Genomic DNA, 12,759 nt, shown 5'->3' on the forward strand with positions numbered 1-12,759 from the left:
CCACAACTAAGTTCTGCTGCAGTCCGGGTCCCTGTTTCTGTTGTCACTTTTCCAACCTAAGAAATCCCTGTGGAGTTATCGCTTCTGGCAAGTGGGCAAGGTGAGGCTGGGATGGACTGTCACAACCCCTGTGTGGTGTGAAGAGATGTATTCTGCTTGGAATCGTGGCTAAATGGATTTCTACTTTGAGAGGAACTTGGAAGCTGTGTATATCCTAAGCAATCCTAGTGACATGTTCTCTCCACTCTCTCTGCGGCTTCTCTCCGGAAGACGTTCAGGAGAAGCTCAGGTTAATTACATCAGTTCTAATATTCCCAGAGCAACTCAATGTTATACAGAATACATACAATAGAAATCCAATTATAATTTGGCATTTCATTTGATTTACTTATTTTTAAATTCTGGCAGAAGTTAAATAAGTTCAATAAATTCAATGATAAGTTTAACAGTCTATATTTAAAATAGTTCTGAGGAAGTAAGTAAAATGTCAATTTCCCCATGATTTGTTACTACATTGCATATGGTTTTCTATGAGACTATTAATTTTTCTGCCTTACAGCTGCTGTCCACATCAGTCCACATTTTTGTCCCCTAATTCCTTCAGATGCAGCTCTGAATGGGCTAAAGTTCCCTCTGACATGCCCAAAGGTATCAGAAGAGCCAGTTCCTGACAGGAAGCCAGGAAGATGGACCAGCCATCCATTTGTTAATGTGACACACTTGAATTACACATGGCTGGCTGCAAAATTAAATTGCTCTTTCAGGATATCAGTGGAGACATAGATACAGCATTATATCTCTGTGTTCCTATTGTTTTCGGATCAGAAAATGCTTTACTTGTGTACCCTTGCTAAATAGTGTTCACTGAAAGTGCAGATTGAAAAGGATATTGATTGCAGGCCTGTAGTGGGTCTGTGATTTCAGAATTGAACATTTAGAAGGAAAAAGTGTGTGTTTCCAGCCTTGGCACCTGGAAAATTCTGGAAATCTTTAACAACAAGAACCAATAATGAGGTGATATTGTTAAACTTCCTAGTAGTGACCTGTGCAGCTGTGTCCATTTTCCCCTTCCTAATCTAAAGTGATATATTCGGGCTTAGTAATTCTTCCATATAAAATACTCATGACCCACAAATACAGTTGCATCCGTAATAACAGTTGCTCTTCAAACAGTTTGATCAAAAGATGAAAAGCATGACCTAACATATATCATTGGCAATGAATGAACACTGATAACTTCAATGATTCAAAATTTCTCTTTGTTATGGACTGAATGTTCGACTCCCTAAACAAAAAAAAAAATCATATGTTGGATCCTAAACCTCAATATGTTGTAACAGAAGGTATGGCCTTTGAGAGGTAGTTAGGTCATGAGGGTTGGAACCTTTATGAATAGGATTAATGTCCTTATAAAAGAAGCCACAATTGTTATTCTGCCTTTTGGCTAAGATAGTATGTAAAAGCGGCCCCAGTTCCTCTCTACAAAGGTCTCTCACAAGTGAGGATACAAGAGCACAACCATCTTCAAATCGGGAGGCAGGTTCTCACTGGACACCAGATCTGCTAGCACCTTGATCTTGGGCTTCCCAGAATCTGAACCCATGAAAAATAAATGTTGTTTTAGCGATCCAGTCTATGGTAATTTGTTAGACCACCCTGAACCAACTAAGACACTCTGGATGAGTAAACACAGATAAAGTTGCCATCACTTGCAAAATATTTCAATTTTGATTGACTGAATGTCAAAAACAAATTATTTCAGAGTGTAGAAATAAAAATCAACCAAATGAGAAAAAACAAAGCCTATTTATTCAGATCTTGCTATAGCTAGGGAGTCAAACACCATGACTTGCACTTGCAAAGATTCCAAGATAGGCAGGGAAAAGCTCTCGAGTGGAGAAAGAGAGAAAGAGAGGGGGAGAGAGAGAGAGAGAGAGAGAGAGAGAGAGAGAGAGAGAGAGAGAGAGAAGAAGGTTCCAGGATCCAAGTGGTGTGCTCTGTTTGGAGAATACTGGAATGGGAGCTGACTAGCTAACTAAAAGCAGGACATTCTATGTGACTGACTAGGGCAGAATATTGGTTTTCTCTGGTTGGCCCTGAGTTAGAAACAGGGTTAAAAAGTAAGGAAGTTGGCAGTCATTGATTAGGTCATAGCTTTCTTTGATAGTTTCTGCAGAGCTTGTGGATCAGAGTTCTGTTGTCGTATATGTCTGGTCATTATCTATTTATATATTCAGCCTCTCAGGAGTGTATATTGGTATGGTCATTCAGGAATTAAATTTAAGCAGGCTAGTTTCTACAGTGATGCAGCATTAACTCCACTCATGGGAAGATGGTAGGTAAACATAACATCAAATACTTTTTTGGGGGGAGTTTTTCATGGATCATGTGCATGAGAGGCTAATGATATTAATATATTGAAGTAAAATTTGGTTTTCCCTCTCTCTCTCTCTCTTTTTTTTTTTTTTTTTTTTTTTTGAGACAGAGTTTTTCTCTTTTTGCCCATGTTGGAGTGCAATGGCACGATCTCGGCTCACCACAACCTCCGCCCCAATATTTCAAGCAATTCTCCTGCCTCGCCTCCCAAGTAGCCAGGGTTACAGGCATGCACCACCATACCTGGCTAATTTTGTATTTTTTTTTTTTTAGTAGAGACAGGGTTTCTCCATGTTGATCAGGCTGATCTTGTACTCCCGACCTCAGGTGATCTGCCCACCTCAGCCTAGCAAAGTGCTGGGATTACAGGCATGAGCCACCACACCCGACTGGTTTTCTTTTTTAAACAAGATTTTCATGTAATATTGAGAGATAATGAAACATTTTGTTGCTTTTGAATAAACTGCAAGAAAAGGATAAAAAAGGAAGAGGGAGGAGAGACAGATTCGTTTTGCTTTATTCTGTCTTTATTGGGTCTTGTTTGGAAAGCTGAGTCTTACCTTTGTCAATGCATAAAAGCTTTTGCTTTTCTGAAATTTTCTGAATTATCACTTTGGCTAAATTAATGACCTGTGGTCCTATTTTGTTATATCAAGTGTGTCAAACCTTTAATATTTGATAAACCTTCCAAAATCAAAATTTCAGCTTCTAAATTGAGCCCTTTTGAACTCATTAACCCTTTGAGATGTTAGGTCTTCTGAAGTCCAAAAGAGACATTTGGCTTATTTTGGTACGCTAGAATCATACAGGAAGTATTTTCAAGTGTGAAATAGTCTTTGACTTTCTTTCAGTTGTATTTATACAAACGTATTATTAGTGTCTGTTCCAAAATTGTATGAGATTCCTGTGATTCCGATATGTCTCAGTGTATGTTATCAGTGACACTTAAGATTGTTATGTTAGGCCGGGCGCGGTGGCTCAAGCCTGTAATCCCAGCACTTTGGGAGGCCGAGACGGGTGGATCACGAGGTCAGGAGATCGAGACCATCCTGGCTAACACGGAGAAACCCCGTCTCTACTAAAAATACAAAAAACTAGCTGGGCGAGGTGGCGGGCGCCTGTAATCCCAGCTACTCGGGAGGCTGAGGCAGGAGAATGGCGTGAACCCAGGAGGCGGAGCTTGCAGTGAGCTGAGGTCTGGCCACTGCACTCCAGCCTGGGTGACAGAGTGAGACTCCGTCTCAAAAAAAAAAAGATTGTTATGTTAAATTGTTGTATATCACAAAAATCACCGCATTTCCTTGTCAATTGTGTCATTAGCCATGCCTTTTCTGTGACTTGTCCTCCACAATTATTTTACTTTGATTATTTACAAAAAGCTGTTTCATAATCAGCTATAGGACCAAGACAGGTGCTCTTGAATTCAGGTTTCTAGTAATGTTGCAGATTGTGCCATTAGAATAGAGGGGAAAACTTTCACGACTCACATAGAACACTGATGTGTTCATGAATATCAAGCAGAATAGGAGTTACTCACATGGACTGAACCACTAGAAGACTGAAATCATCTTTTTACAACTTTTTGTTCGAGAAGTTGCCAATTGTTTTGCTTTTCAGAGTGAAGAAAACTTTTCTTTTGAGCTCTTGACACCGTTTTTGTTTTTGTTTTTTTAACTTTGAGATTTAGCCTCACTCTGTCTTCCAGGCTGGAGTGCAGTGGTGGGATGACCGCTCACTACAGCCTCAAACTCCTGGGTTCAAGCAATCCTCCTGCCTCCACCTCCCAGGTAGCTGAAACTGCAGGTGCACACCACCATGCCAGGCTAATTTTTGTAGTTTTTGTAGAGGCAGGGTTTCACCATGTTGCTCAGCTTGTCTCAAATTCCTGGAGTCAAGCAACCCACATATCTTGGCCTCCCAAAGGGCTAGGATTCCAGGTGTGAGACACTGCACTATGAGTAGCTTTTAGCAGTTGAGTAAAATATTCTACTACAAGCAAAACCTGGAGTATATTTCTTTCTCGCTACCCGATTTCTCCAGAATTTGGAAACTATTTGTGAGTATTCTTAACTTGCAGCAATATAGTTACTTGCATAAGTACAATAAGATACAGCATTTTTTTTTTTTTTTTTTTTTTTTTTTAGGCTGCTTTGAGAAATGGAGGTTGACCTATGGAGATGGTAAAAGCTCCTTGGAGAAACTGGACTTGTACCTTCTTCTGTACATGGTTCTTGGCCTGTGGTAAGTAAAGAATGTCACTTTCTGATGGACCTAGGAACACCGAGTTATTCTGAGATCTCAGTAAGAGATCTTAAATTCATATAGGTATCTACAAGCACAAATAAATCCTTGGCTAGACTCTAGAGGCTTTTATAAGTCCTAATCTGAGATTACAATATAAAAGTTCCAGCAAAGCCAATTAAAAATGTTTATATAACAAATAATTATTTTTGCTACATTGTATGCCAATAATCAGTACAAATCTAATGGAATTAGTTTATTTTACAAATAAATTTGTTCTACTGTGATATTTCCTTGATAAATATTGGAAAATGAAGAGAAAAAAAGTTATGTTTCAAGAGAAACTATAGTAAAACTGTTATTAGAGCCCAGTCTTATTTGCTGTTTTTAAATCTCTGCTGATGATTCCATATCTGATTTGTTCTCAAGGTCATTCACCTGTAGCCATTAAGTCTTCAGGTCAGTTCCACAGGGATTCCTAAAACTAGGGCATTCATTCATTATGTTAGGGCTCATTATTTATCATATAATGTACTGTTCATTTACATGTTGTACTAAAACTGTGTATAAATTCAGTAATGTTTTTGTTATGCACACCTTAGGACCCCAACCAGGCACCTGTGAATACATACAGACAACTGCAAAAGTTTCACTCCATTTACTCTGTGAGCAGCTCCGATTCCAGCTATGCCCCCTATCACAGGAAGAAGTTAGAGCAGTCATTGGCCTTTTCCCATCTCTGTAGCTCACAACTCAGGAGTGAGGTGTGCTGAAGCCCAAGGAGGAATTGAAACCATCTTTGCAAAATTATGAGAGTGGGAGAAATGTGACAAAGTCATCTCCATCTTGCTTCTGATCTTCAAGCTGTCCTTGGTATTCCTGGGTGTAGGCCAAGCTAACTTTGGGAGAAATTTAGTGTATAGTTTAACTAGAAAGCAAAAATAATAATAATAATTCCTCCCTAAAACTAACCCCTTGCTTAATCAAGGACTAAACACTGCCTCTGTTAAGACTAATAAAAGGCTGCAAAAATAAGATTATGGGGGGGACCTGAAATCTTTTAAAATGTAGGCATAGTTTCTATAATCATTTACTGCTTAGGAGTCATGTGGTCAGAAGTCACAAGATTCGTGACTTCCCCAATTGTTCCTATAGATAACATTACTATCGTAGAACTGACAATTGATTTTTGAGATATTTTCCAGACTGACACCACTGGAACTCATGACTCATTACTCAACTGATCCTGTAGTCTCACCAAGAGGTGGCTCAACACATAAGGACTGTTTTCCACACCCCTATGACTTCATCCCCAGCCAGTCAGTAGCACTCATCCCCTAGCCCCCTGCCTACCAAATTGTCTACAAAAAAATCTTACCTCTGAGCCTTCAGAGAGACTGATTTGAATGCTGTAACTCCAGTTTTCTTGCATGGGTCAGCCTCATATCAATTAAACTCTTTATTGCCAAAAAAAAAAAGAAAAATGAAAGTGACTAAGGTGCTCATAGTATCGTGGACTTCCACTAAAGAGACAGGTAATCTAAACAGTTCTGAAAATAAATAAATAAACAAACAAATAAATACTTGAGGTTAATCTGGATCATGAGAAACTGCGTTCTGTTATCCAGGCGGGAGTGCAGTGGCCAGATCTCAGCTCACTGCAAGCTCCGCCTCCCAGGTTCATGCCATTCTCCTGCCTCAGCCTTCCGAGCAGCTGGGACTACAGGCGCCCGCCACCTCGCCCGGCTAGTTTTTTTTTTGTATTTTTTAGTAGAGACGGGATTTCACCGGGTTAGCCAGGATGGTCTCGATCTCCTGACCTCGTGATCCGCCCGTCTCAGCCTCCCAAAGTGCTGGGATTACAGGCTTGAGTCACCGCGCTCGGCTCTTTACTCTTAATTGTAGGTTATGAAGGACCTATCTACTGTAGGAAGAATGACCAGAATTCAGATGGGAAAGGACTCAGTGGGAAGTAAGGTCAAAGAAGACTTTCATGAAAAAATACGTAGCTGAAGCAGGGTGGACAAGGGTGAGCCTTGCACAGGGAGAGTGCAGCAAGCGGCGCTCTTCATGTTGTGTGGATAATAGGTAAAGGCATATACTTGGAGATGAGATTATAAATTTGATTATAGGTTCCTTGATAACAAAATGATAGCAGAAAGAGCAAAATAAGAGAAAATTGTAAAATATATCATAAAGACGATGAGATGCAGTGCTGTAGACAAAAAAAAGAGGAAGTGAAGTTAATGTAAGAAAATGTTGTATTTCAATTTGGGTGTGTTTTGGAGTTGATTGAAGCAGGCTATTCTAAAGTGGGGGTCCCCAAACCCTGGGCCACAGACCAGTAACAAAGCTTCATCTGTATATACAGCTACTCTCCGTGGCTTGCATTATCACCTGAGCTTTGCTTTCTGTCAGATCAATGACAGCATCAGATTCTCAAAGGAGTACAAAACCTATTGTGAACTGTACATGTGAGGGATCTTGGTTGTATGCTCCTTGAGAGAATCTAATGCCTGATCTGTCAGTGTCTCCCATCACCCTCAGATGGGATCCCCAAACCATCCTCTCTACCTGATCTGTGGAAAAATTTTCTTCCATGAAACCAGTCCCTGGTGCCAAAAAGGTTGGGGACCACTGTTCCAAAGGAATTACTTGTAGGCAGGGGGTATATCCACCTACCACATTTTCAGAATGGGAAATCATGACAAGTATATATGTAAAATAGTACCCAGGGACGTGATATTTGAAGCTATAAAAGCAGTCTCCCCAAGAGAAAGATAACATAGAAAAATGCATAGACATCTTGAAACAGATAATGATCACACATAATGAGAGCAGAAATGAGAACCTATGGAGGTTTTAGAAAGATAGGAAGAGAAATCTTCATGTTATAGTGCCACAGGGTATTTGGAAAGTCTACAAAGTTGGAGGGGATGGGTGTCACGTAGTAGGTTAGAAACAATATGGAAGCCACTGTAAACAATGCCTTGATATAATAGGTTATAATAGTCTTTTATTAGCTAATAAACTAAAATGACTATATTTTAAATAAAAAATGAAGTTTAAGAGTATCATTGTAAAGTTTACAGCTTTGGGTTATATGAAAATTGAATATGCAGAAGATGAAGACTGGCTCTGTATGTTTGGAAGCCTGCATGCTAAATTATTTATACATAATTAAAATGAGCAAATCAAATGAAGAATTTACCACTCACACATCCCTAATAACTAAATAGCTGGTTATGTGGGAATACAGGAAAATATATTACAAATACAAATGATTTTCAAATGAGTAGCAGTTGACTTCGTTCTTTTTTTAAATGGGTAATTACTGATATCAAAAGCAGTTTGTGTAAATTTCACTCATACAGTGAGTTGGGAAGAATTATGAAATGTGTAAAGCAGAGAGTGATTAGAATATATTGTTTAGATAACATGACAATTTTTCTAAGGATGAATCTCCACACACCTTTTATAAAGGGACTCTTTCTAAGCATTGAAACTCTAGCAATTATTTTGTTAGATCTATGTTATATGATTATTTTATCTCTCACCAAAATTCTACCTAATAGAAGATTGGAAAGGGGTTTAAACAGGAGCTCATTTCAACCATTCTAGGTATCTCTTCTGAGAGTCTTCATCCATTATATTTTTTACACTGACAAGTATATAATTTTACTCATTATACCAGATGTAATGACTTCATGAGAAATGATACACTCTCATTCTGTTGGTGGGTGTGAAAGTTGATGGGCAAAAGCAAGAGGTTATCACAATTTAAAATATGTGTACTTATGATCTAGTGTTACAGTTTTAGGAATTGAACTATGAAAAACTGTTAATGTGCATTGTTTATGCAAAGTAAAATACTGAAGACAACTTAAGCATTTATTAAAGAAAGAATAGCCAAATAAACTATAATATGTCTATATTATAGAGTAGTTTTCAGCTATTTAAAAGGATGAGCCATTTCAAAAATGAAAGTATGGTCTGTTGCTGAGTAAAGGATACCTGTTTTAAAAAAGTATGTAGAAAATAATGCTATTTCAGTAAATAATGATTATTATTATTGCTATTATTTGAGATGAAGTCTCACTCTGTCTCCCAGGCTGGAGTGCAGTGGTGTAATCTTGGCTCACTGCAACCTCTGCCTCCGAGTTCAAGTGATTCTTCTGCCTCAGTTTCTCTGGTAGCTGGGACTATAGGCACATGCCACCATGCCTGGACAATTTTTTTTTATTTTTAGTAGAGGCAGGGTTTCACCATATTGACCAGGCTGGTCTTGAACTCCTGATCTCATGATTCACCTGCCTTGTCCTCCCAAAGTACTGGGATTACAGGCATGAGGCACCTAGCCCCATCATCAGTAAATTATTATTATATGTACAAGTAGAAAATTGAAAAAAGGTCTTGGAAAGATACATATCCAACTGTTAATGGTAGTCAACAACTGTTTCAAAAGGATGACTGAGGAAAGGTTTGGAACAGTTCACATTTTGTAATTAAATAAATACAAGTTTGTGTTTAATTGTTGACATTTTTATATTCTTAGAATTTCATTTTTGTTCTTATTGTGTTTTGTTTATAATTATTTTTTGAGATGAATTAATTTACAATAATGCACAAAAATCTGAAGTGTTCAATTCTATGAGTTTTGAAAAACACTTACATTTGAGTAACTCACTCTTATTTATGAAATGTGTATAATATAAGGAAATGTGTATATATATAAGGAACACTTTTCTCATTTTCTGTCCCTTCCCAATCAACCTTCACCTCTTAAGCTTCTAATTATTTGCATCAAAATTTAGTTTTGCCTTTTGTAGAAATGCCTATAAATGGAAATATACACTAAGTACTAACTTGTGCTCAGCTTCTCAAGTCCAAGATATATCTGAGATTCCTCTACCTTGTTGCATGTATTAGTCTGTTCTCACACTGCTATAAATAAATGCCCGAGACCGGGTAATTTATAAAGAAAAGAGGTTTAATTGACTCTCAGTTTACATGGCTGAGGAGGCCTCAAAAAAACTACAATCATAGCAGAAGGTACCTCTTCACAGCGTGGCAGGGGCGAGAATTAAAGCAGGAGGAGCTACCAAACATTTATAACACTATCAGATTTCAGATCTCATGGGAAGTCACTATCACAAGAACCTCATGGGGGAAACTGTTTCCATGATCCAATTATCTCCACTTGGTCTCTCCCTTGACACATGGGGACTATAGGGGTTATGGGGATTACATAATTCAAGAAGAGATTTGGGTTGGGACACAAAGCCTAACCACATCATTGCCTGTAACAGTAATCAACTATTAAACATCCTTTTAATAGTTGATTAGTATACCATGGTAAGAATATACTCTGATTTCTTAGTCCACTGTCCTGCTGATGAGCATGAGCATTTAGATTGCTTCCAGTTGTTGTCTATTGAATAAAACTGCTTTAAATAGTATTTTGAGTCATATGGGGAATATATATATATTCATATTAATTTATATATATTCATATATATTCATATATATTTATATTCATATATATTCATATATATATTTATATATTCATCTGTATATGAATAGATATATATTCATTTATTTCTCTTGGACAAATAATTTGGGCATATGTCTCCTTGGGCATATATTTTGTTTTCTCTTGAGTAGGACTACTGAGTCATAGAGTAGGTGTATGTTTGATATGAGAAATAACTGATAAGCCACTCTCCTAGGTGTTTTTAATATTTTGCATTCCACCTGCAATGTTTTAGAGGGTTGCAGCTGTTCATATATACATGAACATTTTATATCATCATTTTTGCTTGTTTGTTTCAGCTATTCTAGTTGCCCTAATTTGCATTTCCCTTATGATTAGTGATGTTCTATGATTCATGTGCTCATAGACCACCCATAAGTCTTCCTTATGAAGTGTGTGTGCATCTATTTCAGTTTTAGAAACTATTTGTGTATATATATATATATATATATACACACTATTTATTTATTTATTGAGACAGTCTTTCTCTATTGCCCAGGCTGAAATGCAGTGGTGTGATCTTGGCTCACTGCAACCTATTCCTCCCAGGCTGAAGTGATTCTCCTGCCTCAACCTCCTGAGTAGCTGGGATTACAGTGCCCACTGCCACGCTCAGCTTATTTTTTTAATTTTTTTTTTAAATTTTAGTAGAGATGAGGGTTCACTGTTTTGGACAGGCTGGCCTCGAACTCCTGACCTCAAGTGATCTGCACCCTTTGGCCTCCCAAAATGCTGGGATTACAAGAGTGAGCCACCTTGCCCAGCCTATTTATATATTTTGTAAGTCCTTTGTTACATATATCTTTGCAAGTATTTTTTTTCACAATATGTGACTCACCTATTTATTTTTCTTGACAGTGTTTTTTGATGAGAAAATGCTTTTGTTTTTAAAAAAGTCTATGTTTACTTTTGTTCTTTTAAAGTTACTACTGTATATAAGCTTAGAAATATTTTTCTATCCCTGTCTCACAAAGATATTTCCATTATGTTTTCTTATGGAAGCTTTTTTAGATTTTATGTTTCAAGCATAATCCACCTTAAGTCAATTATTCTATATGGTGTTAGGTAGATCTCAAAGTTCATATATATGCATACATATATATACACATATATATGTGTATATAAATATTCAGCATTATTTGCTGAAAATATTTTTCATTTTCTATTGAATATGGGAATAGACACTTTATTTCTTTGACCTATTTGCTTATCCTATGTCAATCTTATACTGCCTTTTTAGTCACCCTTAAAATCAGGTAGTTTTTATCTCACAATTTGTATTTTGTTTTGCCTTTATTTCAAGATTGTTTTGGCTGTTTGAGAATCTTTGCAGTTTCATATGTGTTTTAGAAATAGCTTGTAAATTTCTATTTTAAGATATACTTGAATTATCATTGGGATAACAGTTATCAATTTAAGAATATTAAATCTTCTGATCTAGGAACTTTTGGATATTTTTCAATGTATGTAACATTCATTTATTTATCTTAGCAAAGTTTTATCATTTTCAGCGTAAGAGTATTAAACAGGTTTGATTAAAATTATTCTTAAGTGTTTTATCATTTTTCTTGTTATTATGAGTAGAATAATATTTTTCTGAATTTTACCCTTTGTTTCCTTCTAGTATACGGAAGTATAACTGGTATTTATTTATTGAGTTTGTATTCAGTAATTCAAATGCCCAGTGCTACATTCCAATCTCATGCTTAGGATTCCACACCCTTTGGATTTGTGTTTTTTATAGCACTAGAGTTTTCTTTTGTGATTTTGATTAAATAAGAACTTAATTGAGAGATATGACATAATATCAATGCTATGCTATTCTAGTCTAGATAAAACCTTAATCTGAATAATTTTGATTAATTACATTGCAATTCTTATAGTGCTAGATATCATATCTACATATACACACACTCAAATATAAATATATGCATATATGCATATAACATCGTTATATATACAACATGGTATATAAACATACTAATATATAAACACATTCATATACATGTATATCATGTATATGTTTATGAATATCATGTACATCAAACACACACACATATATAAAATAACCACTAAATCAATTACTATAATTATAGCTTACTGAGTAGTTCTTAGAAAACTGCTTACTTTTCCTTGTGTGCAAATAAATGTTACAATTTTAATCTGTACTAGGAAGGTTGCTAATGCTAATAAATATAATTAAATTTATTTAGATTAAGCTAAGTATTTATGTATTTAACATACTAATTAATTTCAAAATACATATTTTACTATCTCCCCAAAGTGTGGCCTTGACTGCTGATTTTTATTTTTCTAAGATAATGCAGTTGAAAGTGTATTGAAAACCTTGGATATGACCTTTATTCAGATTTGTTTTTAAACTAAGAAGATTAGAATTGCATATTGTTTAGCCTGAACTAGAGCTTTGGTGTTTTATATTGTTATTATTTCATGTAAATACCTTTGATGGTAGGGAGTCTTTATAAGGTTTTGATATGATTAGCTCCAAGGTTGTTTTCATAATGTGACAGAAATGTAATGTCAAGGACTAAAATCCTGGTTATACAGTTTTTCTACTTTTGTTTTCAAATATTTTTTATTTTATTAAG

This window comes from Trachypithecus francoisi, unplaced genomic scaffold (genome assembly GCF_009764315.1).
Source record: "Trachypithecus francoisi isolate TF-2019V2 unplaced genomic scaffold, Tfra_2.0 Lachesis_group15, whole genome shotgun sequence".
NCBI lineage: Eukaryota > Metazoa > Chordata > Mammalia > Primates > Cercopithecidae > Trachypithecus > Trachypithecus francoisi.